Genomic DNA, 15,728 nt, shown 5'->3' with positions numbered 1-15,728 from the left:
AAGCACTTCATAAGGTTTCTTTTTATTACAGAATAGTATTTAGAAGGCAGCATCTGGGTTCCTTTTACTGAAGAAGAGTATTTGGAAACCAAGGTCTGGATGTTAGATGTGCAACAGGGGTATTATTGCTTTTAATCCCTTCTCAGTGAAAAGAACTCAGAAATATATGTACATTCACTAATTCATGCATAGACCACACAGCTATGTAGCTATGTAATGCATGCATGTATATGCAGTTATCTTATCTATCTATCTTTGATCTATCATGTTTGGATCATTTACATTTTAGTGAATTTTGATATATTTGATATATTATTTGATAGTTGCATTATGTATGTCCTTTCCACTTTTTTGTTCTTTCCCTTGGTTAGTATTGTTTGGATTTAATTGAGCACTTTTTAATAATTCAGACTTATGTTCATTCAACTTAATAGTTACATACCACATTTGGTATACCCCAAGATTTATAATATGCATCTCTAGTTCATCAGAATCCACTTTCAGATACTATTATATTTCTTCACATGCTGTGTAAAGACATTACACAATTATATTTCCTGCCCATCTTGCCATCATTTGTACTGTCACCATAGATTTTCACATATGCTGTCAACACAGGATATACATTGCTGCCATTTTTGCTTTGGACAGGCAGCATTTTAAGAACAATTAGAAACAAAAACAATCACCCTTGTTTGCCCTCATTTATTACATTTCCAACCCTCCTCATTTCCTTGTGTTGATTAGGTTTCTGGATGATATCTGAATTTTGCCTGAAGAAATACACTTCACATTTGTTAAAGTATGTGTCTGCTGGAGATGAATTCTCTATTTTTGTCTGTTTGACAAATTCTTTATTTCTCTTGTAGTTTTGAGGAAAACTGTTTTTGCTAGGTATAGAATTCTGCTTTGACAGATGCTTTTCTCTCAATAATTTAAAGATTTCAATTCTTTTTCTTCTGTTATATATGAGTTCTGATAAGAACTGCCCTCTACTGCTTCTCTCCCTTCTTTGACTGCAATGTGTCTTTTCCCTCTGGGCAAATTAAGAATTTTATCTTCATCTTTTTTCCCAATAGTTTAAGTATGATATATCAAGGGGTGTGTGTGTTTCCTTGTGTGTGTGTATTTGTACTTATCATATTCAGTGTTAGAACTTTGAATTGTTTGTTGTCATTATTTTAGGAAAATCCTTCAGTCAGTATTCCTTCAAATATTTCTTTTGTCACATTTTGCTCTCTTTGTCTTATCTCCTGAGGTTTCAGTAATTTATCTAGCCCATAGAGGTGGAATGCTCTGTTCTCTTTTTGTCACTCTCTTTTTTTTCTTTATGTTTCAGTTTAGACAACTCTTACTGAGCTATCTACTGATAATATCCTCAGGTGCGTTATCTGCTTGTAAGAATGCCAAAGACATTATTTGTTTCTTGTACTGAGTTTTTTTTTAACCTCTGTCATTTCTGCTTGATTTTCTCTTTTTTTGTTTTCAGCTCTAATTATCTTTTTTATTTCTTTTTTTCAGTTGAATTGTAGTCAGTTACAATGTGCTAATTTCTGGTGTACTGAACAATGTCCCAGTCATACACACACATATATTTGCTTTCATATTCTTTTTTATTAAAGGTTATTACAAGATACTGAATACAGTTCCCTGTGCATTACAGAAGAAACTTGCCTTTATCCATTTTTATATATAGTAGCTAATATATTTTACATTTTTCTGTTAAAGTTACCTATCTGTTCTGGCATGTTATATACTTTTTCCATTAGAAATTCTAATGTAACAAGTTTAAAAGTTAAATATAACAAGTTCTCAACTATTTTCCACTTTTGTGTCATATCTGAGTATGTGTCCATTGATTGTCTTGGCCTCGGGGTCTGATTTTTCTCTCCCTTTAGTGCGCCTTTTCTTCCAAGACATACATATCATACAGGACCACAGAGACTAAGATCAGCAGTTTCACAACTAGAAATGGACATGCCTTTCTATCTTCTAGGTTTGGGAGTTTGTATCAATCAGGTCAGGATTTGGGTTCGGGTTGAGTTTTTTCCATTGTCATGGTTACCCACGGTGCTCACTGGGTTTACTGTGAGGGCTGTTTGTTTGCCAGGGGTTTTTTCTCAGTGTCAGATCCACCCACAGTCTCAGATCTTCCTTTGTTGCAGCTCAGAGAGTCTCTGTCTCTTGCAGCTCCCCCACGAATGAGTAGCTATTATTTCACTCCAGATTATTTGCTTGATGGTGACAGGGAGCTGTGCTCTGATGTTCTGATTGAGCCTCAAGCCTTAGACTCCTGGGTCTTCACAAGTCCTCCGGCTGCCTCTAGGTTTGGATAAATCCACAGTTACCTTTGATATGAGGCAAACTTCATGCTCACGTCCATGCTCCCTCCTCTCTGGTTCTCTTCTTAAATCTAATAATTACTGTTAAGTCACTTCCACCCTTTGAATCTTTTGAATTAACCAGCTCGAAGTTTGCCCTCCTTTCTACATTTATGTTTCCAACTGACAGCCCATCTCGTAACATTTTGGGGGACTGCAGTGGGAAGTTAGTGTTTTTTTAAATTACAGAAGCAATAAAAACTCACCAAAAAGGCAATGTGGGAAATACAGAAAAACTATAACAAAGCCAATCAAATGACTTATTCTGCTCCCATTTAGAGGAAATGTTGTTTAAAATTTGTGACATTTACTCTCAGTCTTTTCTCCAAGCAGTATTTATTTGATACCTTGCCAATTAAATTATTCAAACTGTTTTATTCTGTTTAATATTATAATGTCAATTCTTGCCATGTGTGCAAAGACTGCTATCCCTCTGTTGTCTCCTCCCCTCCAAAACACAAACTACATTCATCTCCCCTTCTTTCTGAATGAACTTTTCTACAGCTAGGCTCTCCTGGACTGCCTTATAACTATAGGAATATTAGGTATTCCTAACTAAGTGTGTATGAGAGATCTTGCAGTATGTGGACTTTCCAGGAAGTCTCTTAACAGTGAATAGAGACAACACATCTTCCTGTCAGTTCCTGCTCACTGCAGTATGAATGTGGTGACTGGTGCATAGGCAGCCACCTTGGACCTGAAGTAGCACACTAAAAACAGTGGGGCAGAAAGGACCTAGGAACCTGAGAGTCATGGGGCCACAATTTTAGGTCTAAATTGCCTACTTTGCACTTCTATATGTGAGAATTTGACAAATCATATTTAAGTCACTTTTTAAAATATAGCTGAAACTTTTCTGGTATAGTACGTAATTCACTTTCATAAGCTCATATTAAGTGTCTGTTAAACATTCCATAAGGCATATATTTTACCAGTTGTATAACCTGTTTATCACCTCTTATTGGACAATTTCTGCTGTCAGTTATTAAATGATGTAAATATGTCTGGAATTAAGGTGAAAGTAACTACGATTTTGTCTGCATTTCAGGATAATTTCCTAGGATAGTCTATCTGATACAGAATCACAGGTCAATAATTCCTATCTGAGATTTTTGGCCCAGATACATTCAGAATTGAGGAACTTTGTATTATTGCTTATACTCTGTATTAATAGCACTCCCAGGAAATTCTTGAGACAGCATCCTCTTATCAAATATATTTTAATTTTTATAATAGAATATATAAATAATTATACTGAGAAGATCTGGTTAGGAGGCAAATGATTTAAGAAATAACTTGTTTCTCAGAGAGTTTCTATGATCTTTTAAATTTTTTTTATTAGTACAGAATCCCTTGGTGGGCCACCAATTTGTAAAATTAATACATCTTATCTAACAGCAAGAACTGAAAGAACATTTCGTGTATATTTTAAATAATGTGTTAATCTATAGACAGCAAAATGTGAGTGATTCCTTGTATCTTATAGTTGTCTCATTATGAACCCAAACTGCTGATGTCAGAAAGCATCTTTATATTATAAATCACTAAGAATTAAATTTCTAGCAAGTAAGTGTTAGAAAAATCAAAGCACATTATATGCAAACTTATTTAGGTTATTTTCTTATGAAATATTACATGTAAGATGGCTATTTCTGAACTAGTGTGATCTGATTCCATATGTGCAGGAAAAAAATCAGTTTTGGATTCCTTCTCTTAGCAGAGTCTGGAAGTGCCAGGTGAATTCTAATATAACTGACTTTTATTATTAAAGGAATTTAAACTTCAATAAAATGAAACTATTAAATAGATTAAGAAACAGTGTAAGACTTGAATCACATTTGAGGTTAGACAGCTGCTTCAAATCACATATTCAAGCTGTTTTATCTGTTTTGGGGACTGGACTTGCCTAATTCATTTCCTTTTGCAATGACAAAAGAAATCATAGCTAAGCAATAAATTGTAGTTTAACATCTCTTTATTACCACCTAGCCCATCATTTTAAGCAAAGCACTATAGAAATAGAAAATATCCCAATGCCCATGAAAACTGTAGGATCACTTTGTGTTTTATCGCAGAAGAAAAAGGAATTGAGTAAAATACCTGAACTAAAGGCATTACCCCATCTCCCCCTCAGCAAGCATTTAATTTCAGCAGGTATCATTTGGTTATCACTCAATCTCTGTTATAAACCTACGTAAGTGTTGCAGAAAGGGTTCTGTCCTTGGATATAATTGGTTTGCTAATAATAGATAAGATATGAGAAAGGAAATCTCTATGGCAGCCAACGGACCGGAGGAGCGAGGCAATTCTGACGTCTTGTGGGGGAAGCGCTGCAGGAGGGCGGGGCTTATGCGCAACGGAGAGGATCTATCATATATGGGCTAATAGCTACAAGACAGTCTTGACAGATCTCCAACACGTGGTTTAACTGTCATCTTTAGGCGTTCCTATGACACCAGAGACCAAGAGTAACACAAAAATAATAAGCAAAATTACAGTTTTTAATCATCGCCTTCGACTAGTACCATTTTGAAAAATTGAGGTCCTAATGAAAAATTAAATATTATCTAAATGACTGATGCCTCAGTACAGGCAAATATAATCTACAGCTACATGTTGGGTACCTACCCTGATTTCATGATCATCAGTTCGAACGTTTAATGCACGCTCAGTAAACAGCTTGAAAAGAAAAGATGACAAATTTTAAAGTTCAATTTCTGGTTTTGTCTTTACGTTTCTCCTGGATCTGTTTGTATTCATTTACCTTTAGTCCACTCTTGAGTTAAGCAAAACAAAGACTATTTCATATAGAAGCTTTTGTATACTTACATATTAACTGCCTCCTTTTTCACCTGGAAGGAAATCTGTACAAGTATATGTAGCATAAACTGTCAAGGTAGCTTCTCTCTGACGATCACAGCTACCGCAAGAATGTCAAGATGTCCCACAGCACCAGAAAGACAAGTTGTTTGCTGTTGAAAAAAGACAACAAAACCATCTAACATCCTGCAACAAAACAAGCCGTTTGCTCTCAAGCAAATAGCAGATCAAGCTAATGTAGGACTTTCAATGTGAGATGTAAAGATTTAAAGTTAGAACAAATTCTTCCATATCACCATAGAATTATAACCTTTATCCCTAATTCACGTTTATAAAATTATTCTTGGCATGTATCTAATGAGAAGAAACTATGGCTAGAAAAGAGAAGAATTGATTATCTGAAAAAAATCAATGTCTGTATTGAGACATCTTGCATCACAATCTTTGTGTATTTAAGAATTTTCTGTAATTTTACCTTAAGGACCTTTATGCTTTTTCTCTTTGTGTCTTTCTTTTAATAGGAGATTTTGAGAGCCTAGAACACTGTTGGAAAGGAGGTATAAAGCCATGGTGTATTGGATAGTATTGCTGTGTAAGATGTTGCCCCAGAACCCAGCAGGTTAACAAACATTAATCATGTCTTGTCTCTGTGGGGCAGGGATCTTGGGCACAGCTTAGTTGAGCATCTCTGACCCAGGTCTCTCCTATGGTACAGTCAAGCTGTCAGGTTAGTTTCCTTCTGAAGGCTCGACCTCAAGGAACATCTTCCACCAAGCTCACCCTGTGTATGTTGCCAGGTCTTTGTTCCTGGTCAAGTTCTCACATGACCAGGTAGCTGGATTCTTCCATGGAGAATGAGGAGAGAGTGAGAGGGGTGCCCAAAACAGAAGCCACAGTCCACTTCTAATCTAACCTCTAAGTGCCATCCCATCTCCTCTGCCATAGTCTCTTCAGTAGAAGCAAAACAAAATTCTCCACCCATCATAAGGACGAGGGCTTACTCAAGGCATGAGTACCAGGAGGTGGGGTCATTCAAAATGTTTACTTAATGAATGGATTAATGAATGAACAAATTTTATATGTATTTTTTTACACTAAGCATCACTTATATCTTAAGAGATTTAGTTCCTGCAACGTCAAATACAAGTTCCTTGTAATATTTCCATTTCCAAGCTTTCACTTGGCTTTCAAAAGTCATGCAAATCTAGCTACACAGGAAAGAAAAGAGAGGCGTGCTGAGCAGAGAGCTTTAAGGGCAGTTTGGTCCTCTTTCATTTGTGTCTAAGTCCCCAGTCCACACTAGTGTGGCTAGATAAGTTAGAGAAATATTATATTGTTTTTATTCTCCTCACATTTTTCCTCCTCCCATTAAAGGCAATACTCACTCTTGTTTTAGTTTATTATCCTGGTATTTGAGGGGAATGAAAGTGTAGATGAAAGGAAGTTGGGTGGGTGTGTTCAGAGGACATCTCAGGAGTAATGACTGATACTAATTTCTCGCCTGTGTGGAAGGTAGTGGACTTGGAGGAGATGTATTGGCTAAAAAATAAATGAATGTGATCTTATTTCTTGCACATCTGAGCTTGTGGTTTCATGTTCATACCCACTAGAGAGCCTTATACCTGACCCTCACTTAGTTTTCCAAGGATGTGATGTCAAACCAAATAAGAAAAAAATTCTAGACATTAGTTCCATAATATAAGCTACTTTGGTAGAAAGAGAAGTTTGAGCTCCAAGAATAATTTAAAAAGATCAAGTAACCCTCTCCAGTTTTTTTTTAAATCAACCTTCCATTGGATAAAAATGTATTCTTTACTATAGTAAGTAGTATTGAAATTGTGTGGCTTGAGGATTATATTTTGTCTGAGAACATATCAGAGATTTTTCCCTGTGGAAACTAATAACGTACAAAACTCTTGAGCTGACCTGGGAATTAGAAGGAAGGCAGCAACAATGTTGTGTTCTGTGATTTTTACTTAAATATCATACACACTTTCCCATATAATTATGGCATCTATACTTTTTTATGGTTGCATGGCAATCCAACAATTTCAGGTGCTGGATTTACTGAAAAATCTCTCCTACAGCTGGACTTTTTAGTTTGAAGAATTTAGTTTGAAAGTGTTGATGAACACATTAGGAAGGGCAAGTGTGAGTCCCCATGGAGTTCAGACATCAATCTTTAAAGGCTTTTGAAAACAATTCCAATATAACATGTTTCTGTAGGAGGATATTTTTTACCTTCAAATAACTTTTCTATGATTGTGTGGTTTTAATTGACCTGATCACTTTTTCTTGGTGAAATCAAAGAGTATAAGTTAAGGAAGTGAGATATTAAAACTCAAAATGAAAAGGAAAATGCTGTAGGTTTCTCCTTGATATCAAATCTAATTGTAGATGAAATTTATAATTTGGGGATTGGAAAAATAAATGTTTATTACAGGAAACAGACAAGGATATGCTGTGCAGCATGGGGAATATAGCCAGCATTTTACAATAACTATAAATGAATATAATCTTTAAGAATTGTGAATCAATCTGTTGTACACCTGAAACTACCTAACATTGTGAATCAACTATACCTCAATTCAAAAAAAAAGTTAAAAAACCAAATTTGAACCAGATCTCCACAATATAGTCCAGAAATGCTATCTAAACATGTTAAATATAAAATGAATACTTTCCAAGGTAGAAATGACTTAGCTTTTACAGGATTTGCTCTAACCAAGGATCTTTGCAATGAGAGTTCTGTTTTGAAAGTCCCTATAAATGTACTCAAAGAAATGATGAATATTAGGAATTTTGTTGGCTTTTTCCTAATCATTAATAATGTCAATGGCTAATTCAAAATACTAGGACACTACTGTTTACGGAAAATCAATCAAATTAAGCCAAATTAATACATGATGTGCAGTCCAGTCCACACTTCCTCCCCAGGAAGCCCTCAAGAACTAGGCTCTTGTAGTTTTCTCTTCCTCTGTTCTCAGCCCAGAGGAAACACAAGGTGTGTAGCAGGCACCAGATAAGTGCTTAGTAAAGTCATGGAGTAAAACTGTCACCACAGGAGATCCAAAGTTGTGTAAATCTTAAGCCATTTCTGAGAGCTTTCTGATTACCAGCACAGGGCTCTGCATTTTAGAAATTCTCTCCCATTGAGTCGTCATCTTATGTGGAAGCTTCATTATTCCCATTGCTTTATAAGCAATAAAAATTTATGAAATATTTGCTCTATGTAACTTGTAATGGTACTTTAGAAGTTTATTAGGAAGCTGGGGTTGGACCATAAAATTATGCCATTATGATAGATACATAAATCAAACATCGGATAAATTCAGAGTAAATAATCCTGAAAAGGTAGCAGAACTAAATTCCATGTTTAACCTTGTGCAAGAGCTTTCACTGCTTAGCAATTACTTCTCTACTCTTTAACTTGACTAAACCAAATTATTGTGAAACTCTTTTAGAACTTTGTGTTTGCTCTGCCCCTGAAGAGTTGGTGTGTGTGTGTGTGGGTTGAGAGGCCCTGACAAAGGGTTAGGAACCCAGTTTCAAAGTCCCGGCTCCAAACGTTAAATCCATTAACCTGAAAATGTTCACATGGAATTGTGCCCCTTTTTTCTGCGTCTCAAGTGAAAAGGAAACTATGAACAGGGAGAAGCTTTCATAAAAGCATTTTAATGCAAAGACATTTGCAATATCAAGCTTTAAAATTTACTTCTGTTTTAAAATATTCATTTCTAATAAATAAATAAATAAATAAATAAATAAATAAATAAATAAAATATTCATTTCTAAAAACATGGGCCAATCCTGTATTATTAATATTCTATCTCAAAAACTGATGGTTAGAATGACAATGTTATTGATGTGCACAGAAATAATAAAGGTTTTTGCCTTGAGTTGATCTTTTTTTTAATGTCAGTGGAAAAAAATCTCAAAAAAACAAAAAACATCCCTCTTTCTTTTTCAACATAAAATTGTAGATGTCCCTGCTTCTTTGCACCACATTTAACTGAATTAGTTATGTAAGTTGCTGGCCTCTCAAATGTCTGTGGGTAGCTTAATGAGTCAGATTTCCATCAGGAAACATTTAATTCAAACATGATCATAACCACTGCAACACTACCACAAAGACACGAAGGCAATCTTTTAAATCAGTTTCTTGAATTACTCTTTGGATCATAAAGTGGGACTTTCCTCTTAAACATTTTCATCCCTGGTGCAGATTATCTGAATTTAAACTCTGCCTTAAGGAGGCATCAATGTGAGAAGACAGCCCTACCTTGGTTGACGTACTTTCTACCATGTTCACTGCTCTCCATGTTAACAACAGGGAAGATGAGGGAAGGAAGGTGGCATCTCCCACACTGTTGTAATAATCTTTCAAAGAAATTGCAGAGCCAGATTCGGGTTTGTTTCCCATGCATTGGGAGAAATTCATTTTTCATAAACACAAGGATCTCTTTCCCTAAATTGCATTTCTCAAGACCACACTGAGTTAACTTGAGACTGTGGTACATTTGTTAGCATTGCCTCAACTCTGTAAACCTGAAAATCTGCCTCCAGGTGCACGTGCTTCTGTCAGGTAGTTAGATAAGTGGGGGCACCGGGCAGACAGGTGGAGGGGAGGAAGAATGGTCCGGAAGATGGCGGTATCCCTGCCTTCAGCATAAAGGGGCTTGCCTTCCTCTAAATGAATGTCTGCATGAAACCAGTTAGAGCCTGTGCAGTAGCGAGAAGGACCTAATGGGACATGACCCAGTGCTCATTGTAATACCACCAGCATTGCCGCTTAGGCTCCCACTTGTGTTCCTCTGTGTGCGTAGTGGGTAAGGACAGGCACAAAAGGGGGCAAGCATGACTCAGCACTCCAGGGGCAAGAGCTGTCAATCAATCAAGAGACCACCTCTAAGTGAGGGTGTAAGAGGAGGGACAAAGCCCATGGCTCTCTGTCCTTGGATCAGCCCGCCTCCCGTTTCTGGAGGTGTACTTTCCCTTTGCTTTGAAACAAAACCTTTAAAATCTTGGCTACCAATGCTTCTGTCTCCCGTTTGAATTCTTATCTTTCAGGTGAGGCAAGAACTGGAGTCTTTTCCCCTTCGCCTTTTGGGGTAACACATCCACGTTGAAAACATTCAATGATTTCCTGTTGATAAGATGCTGTAATGAAGGCAACGAAGATGAACTTCATAATTATGACCTGAAGACTAACAGATGCAGTAACAGGCATTTTTAAAGAAAATTTTATATGCAAATATACATACATTTTCTGTTTATAAGACAGAAAGAAATAGTCTTAAAAATTATCAAAGCTGATGGCAGCTTTACTAAGTATGACCAGAGATTCTAAAAACCAGAGTGCACATCTGTTAACAAGTTACGCTAAATCCCTTCTTGAATCTGCTTTTCTACAACAAAGATTTATTCTGAATTTGTCCTAAAAGATGAGCTAAAACCTTATCATGTATTTACCTTCAACCATTTATTTGACGTGTAATTGGGGAGGGAAATTGTTCAGAGGGCTCAGATAATAAAAAGTAGGAAATACATCCAGTGACCTTGAAATACCTGTAGCTTCAACGTGTATTCTATTCCAGCCCTTCTGAACGTGAGCGAACTTCTTCAGCAAAAGAAAATAAAACAGTAAAAATGCTTATGTGTAACTAAGGCAGAGGGACTTAGTTAGAGGACTGTCAGTTCTGCTACGTGGGGTGGCGCCATAGTCTAACTAACTTCAGGGGCTGGACCCGGCACCCTTCTGTCCTCATCCAGCCCCTGTCACTTACCTGGCTCTGTGCCTTGACCACTTATATTACCATGTCTCTGTTTCTAACATGAATACTTCGTGTGGCTTTCTCACATTTCAGGGTACTGCTCTCACACTTTAATCTCGAGGCATTTAATTTACTCTTCTAAAATGTGGGTAAGTCTCATTATGCTGACTATACAGACCAGGAATCTCAGACTCTGAGGCTGGAAGTAAGTTGTGGCTGTCACATAACTGATGGTGGAAAAATAGGAATTCTAACCCAAGTGATGGCTGGTGCAAATCACGTGACTTCAGCTAATTCATTTGTACATCTCAAGCTCTTAGCTTGGATCTGACCACCAAAGAATGCTTCGCCAGCCTCCTCCAACATAATCATTTTTTCCTTTTCTGTATTGTATTCAATTATATGAGAAATACATTGGGTACATTATGGGCCTGTGTATTCAAAGTTTTGTTACCCTATGAAACAGTCCACACATTAACAGAATTAAAAAGTATAATAAAGTATCTATAATGTCAACAAAAGTGAGCAGTTTTATCATTGCATGTATTTGGTGTTTAAAATAAATGAGGGCGTAGTGGAAATAAGAACTCGTAGAAACCATGGCATGACTATAAATGTAAGCACTATACATAAAAATAGATAAAAAACAAATTTCTTCTGTAGAGCACAGGGAACTATATTCAATATATTGTAATAATCTTTAATTAAAAAGAATATGAAAATGAATATGTGTGTGTATACACACGACTGGGACATGATGCTGTACACCAGAAATTGACACATTGTAACTGATTATATTTCAATTAAAAAAAAGGCACATTCATGTATAAGTCCTGAGACCTGAGAGAGGAAATGTGTGGTGGAAAGAATGTGAGGTCTGGCATCAAACTGATTCAGGCTTCAATCTTAATTTATTAGTTTCATGTCCTGGGAAAACTATATATGTGAGGTTTGTTTCTTCAGCTGTAGAGTTGGATTGACATTTAACTGAGAAATAAAACTGATTGATTAAGTGAACCAATGTTTAGTATAGAAGGTAGGATACAAAATTGACCTTAACCGTGTCTTAAAGTCACAAAAATGAGAGCAGTGACCATATGTAAATTTCAATGAGCGCATAATGAATGTTATGATCTATGTTACAATATTTAACCTGTAAGGGACTAGTGAAGGGCAAAAAGAAGAAATTATTATACTGAAGCCCTTTATGTCTCTTCTTCTTTCTTTTTTTATTGAAGTAGATTCGGCTTACAATGTTGTGTCAATTTCTGGTGTACAGCACCATGCTTCAGTCATCCACACACATACATATACTTGTTTTCATATTTTTTCACCATGAGCTACTACAAGATATCAAACATAGTTCCCTGTGCTGTACACTATAAACTTGTTTGTCTACTTGATGTATACCAGTCAGTATCTGCAAATCTCAAACTCCCAGTTTATCTCTCCTCACCACCTTCTCCCCCACTTCATGTCTCTTAGTAAATCCTTTTCAGGACTTCCCTTCTTTTCTTTTCTCTTCCATCATTTTCCATCTTTCCAGGTGTCTTGTCTTCTGTTTCAGTGTAGTGAGGACTTCACAGAGGTTGGACTGGATCACTGCGGAGGTGATATGATTGCACCTCACATTAGTTGCCTGAATAGTTCACTCGGGTAGGGCCGCTGCTAACAAGATGCCCAGCGCAAGCAAAGAGCCTCCTTAGTGGTTTCCGGGAAAGACAGAGAGTGTCTACAATACCCTCCCCAATATGGCCGAATTAGGAAGACAGTTTAACAGCAAAACAATGCCACTTAATCTCTCCTCAGCTCTGCTGCACCAGAGACAGCTTCTTTATTTCCTTACTTTCTCGCCTACTTGTCTTTGACCGGTTAACAAGAGATTTCAGGTGTTAAACACAGGACTGAGTGCTACAGCGCCATCAGTGCATTTGCATCGATGATGCTGACAGTGAAAATGACATCAATTACATCTTTTATCTATAAAGCTCAGGATCCAAAAAAAAAAAAAAAAAAAGCACTGCTAGTTTATATCAAATACTAAGTGCACCCAAAAAGGGGGAACTGATATGATGTTTTTGGTTTGCTGTTGTTGCTTCATGTTTGCCATTTTATCCAAAAGAGAGTATTGCTGAAAGTACAATTTTTCAGTTGCATAAATGAAACTTTTCTGGAAAGAAGCGCTGTGCGAGAGAATATCTCACCCAATTCAAAGAGTCAATGGAAAAGTGTTCCCCTGTAACTGGGCAAGCTCTAATAAAAGGGATCTTAGGATGACTGGTAGCAGCAAGTCAGACATGTGTGTACTTTCTGCTAGAGTGAAGTGAGACTGCAAAAGAAATAAAAGAATGTCTTTTACAACCATGATTTGCACCATCTATGAAGAGGGGAGAGCTGGCAGGAAGAAAGCCACTTAGGGATCCATTCCACATTTTTAGGTGGGAGGAAAAGAGGTTATATCACTCCCCCTGCCACCATCCCTGCCTTGTGCTGTCATCTAACCTTTTCCCTTCTTTCCACTGCAGAGAAACCCTTTGAGGAGGCTGTACAGGCAGGTCTGGCGCTTTTCTTTTGTGACTATACAACACCAGAAGGTGTGTGGCAGGCACCGCATCCCTGCAAAGTTGTTTTACTGTCCCTCACAGAATGCTCTCTGCTCTCTGAGTAGAAGCTCAGCCCTCACACCTGTAAAATCTGTACCAGAGAGCCCACCTGTCCATCACCCCACAGGCTCCTGCAGCAAAGCGTCTGTCCAGTTCTGTTCATCCAGCAATAAGGAAAGAAAAAATGGGGGAGGACTATGTAGAACAGGAGAGTACCTGGAATAATTCCACACGTGAATCTCAATCTTCATTTTATCAAAAGAGATGCTATGTATTAATGAAAAGTAGATTTATAAGAGATCCTTAAATTGTGCTCTTTTGAAATTGTAATTTTATAATTAAGGAAAAATTGAATTTAGCCCATGCCAGGCATGTGTCATTTCAGCAAAAGGAAATACACAATTTAAGAATAATTTTTGGAATGTTAAAGCCACAAGGGAGAAAAAATAATTATAATAATACCACTGGAAGAGGGTGGAACATTGTTTAATCTCAATGTCTTTTGTTAAACTAAAGGTATGAGTTTAATTACCTATTTAAATTACAAGCTACATTGATTACATAAATCTCTAGTTACTTGTAAATCACAAAATTATATCTTATAAAGGCTTCCAAGCAGAAGATCATCCTTCAATTTAATTCATGAATAATTATCTGGGACTCAAGAGTAAAAGTAAAATGCGATCCACATTTGTAGCAAGAAAAACAGTTTCTTTTGCATAACATGTGTGTTTTGTTTACTCTCACAAGCAAAACTTGAGAACTGATGAGTGTACACAACTAAGAAAAGATTTTTTTATTAAATCAATCTGATTTTGCTGCCAAAGTATTACATATTGTTATATTACAAATTTCATTGTATTCTTTTTCCCCAGCATTATTTAAATACAACTGACAAATAAAAATCATATATGTTCAATTGTAAAGTGTGATATTTTGCTATATGCTGCAAAATGATTACCACAATCAAGCGAATTATCATATACATCATATCTCACATAGTTGTCTTTTTTCTGGTTCTTAAAACACTCTACTCTCTTAGCAAATTTCAAATGTATAGTAATGAATTATTAACTACAGTCAACATGTTGTGCATTGGGTATTCAGAATTCACTCATCCTGCATAATTGAAACTCTGTACCCTCTGACCAAAATCTCATCATTCATCCAATCTCCCAGCCCCCTGGCAACCACCATTCCACTCTCTTCATTTCACGTGTTTGAAATGTTAAGACTTCACGTATAAGTGGCATACAGTTTCCGTCTTTCTGTTCCTGGATTATTTCACTTAGAATGCTGTCCTCCAGTTTCATCCAAGTTGTTACTGTCAGCAGGACTTCCTTCATTTTGAAAGCTAATTCACGTCCACCATGCATACACCACATTTTCTCAATCCAGTTGTCCATCGACCTACAAGTAGGTAGTTTCCTTATCCTGGCTATTGTGAATAACCCTGCAGTAAACATGGGGATGTGTATATGTTTTGGAAGAGCTCACAGTTGAAGACACCTGGCCCAGGGATTTTCTCTGCTGAGATTTTCCTTACTGATTCAGTTATCTCATTCATTATTTGTCTGTTCACGTTTTCTTTCTTCATAATTCAGTCTTGGGAGAGTGCATGTTTCCAGGAATTTATTTCTTCTAGAGTATCCAATTTGTTGGCATCTAATTGTTGATAGTAGCCTCTTATAATTTCATATTTCTGTGGTATCAGTGGCAATGTCTCCTCTTTCATTTCAGTTTCATTTACCTGAATCTCTTCTTTTTCTCTCTTTGGCTAATGGTCTGTCAATTCTATCTTTTCAAAAAACTGACTCACTGTCATTGTTCTTATCTATTGTTTTTCAGTCTCTAATTTCATTGATTTCTGCTCCAACATTTATTATTTCATTCTACCTGTTAGATTTGTGCTTGCTGTATTCTTCATTTTCTAAGTTTCTTTAGTTGTAAAGTTAGGTTATGTATTTTGTATCTTTCTTTTGCATAACATAGGCATTTATTACTATGAACTTCCCTCAGAACTGCAGCTTTGGCTGCACTCAGTAAGTTTGAGTCTATTTACATTTTTGTTCCTCTCAAGACACTTTTGATTTCCCTTTAGATTTCTTCTATGATTCACTGATTGTGCAGAAGTGTGTTATTTAATTTTC

This window comes from Vicugna pacos, unplaced genomic scaffold (genome assembly GCF_048564905.1).
Source record: "Vicugna pacos unplaced genomic scaffold, VicPac4 scaffold_20, whole genome shotgun sequence".
Classification (NCBI taxonomy): Eukaryota; Metazoa; Chordata; class Mammalia; order Artiodactyla; family Camelidae; genus Vicugna; species Vicugna pacos.
Note: the sequence above shows the minus strand (reverse complement) of the source record.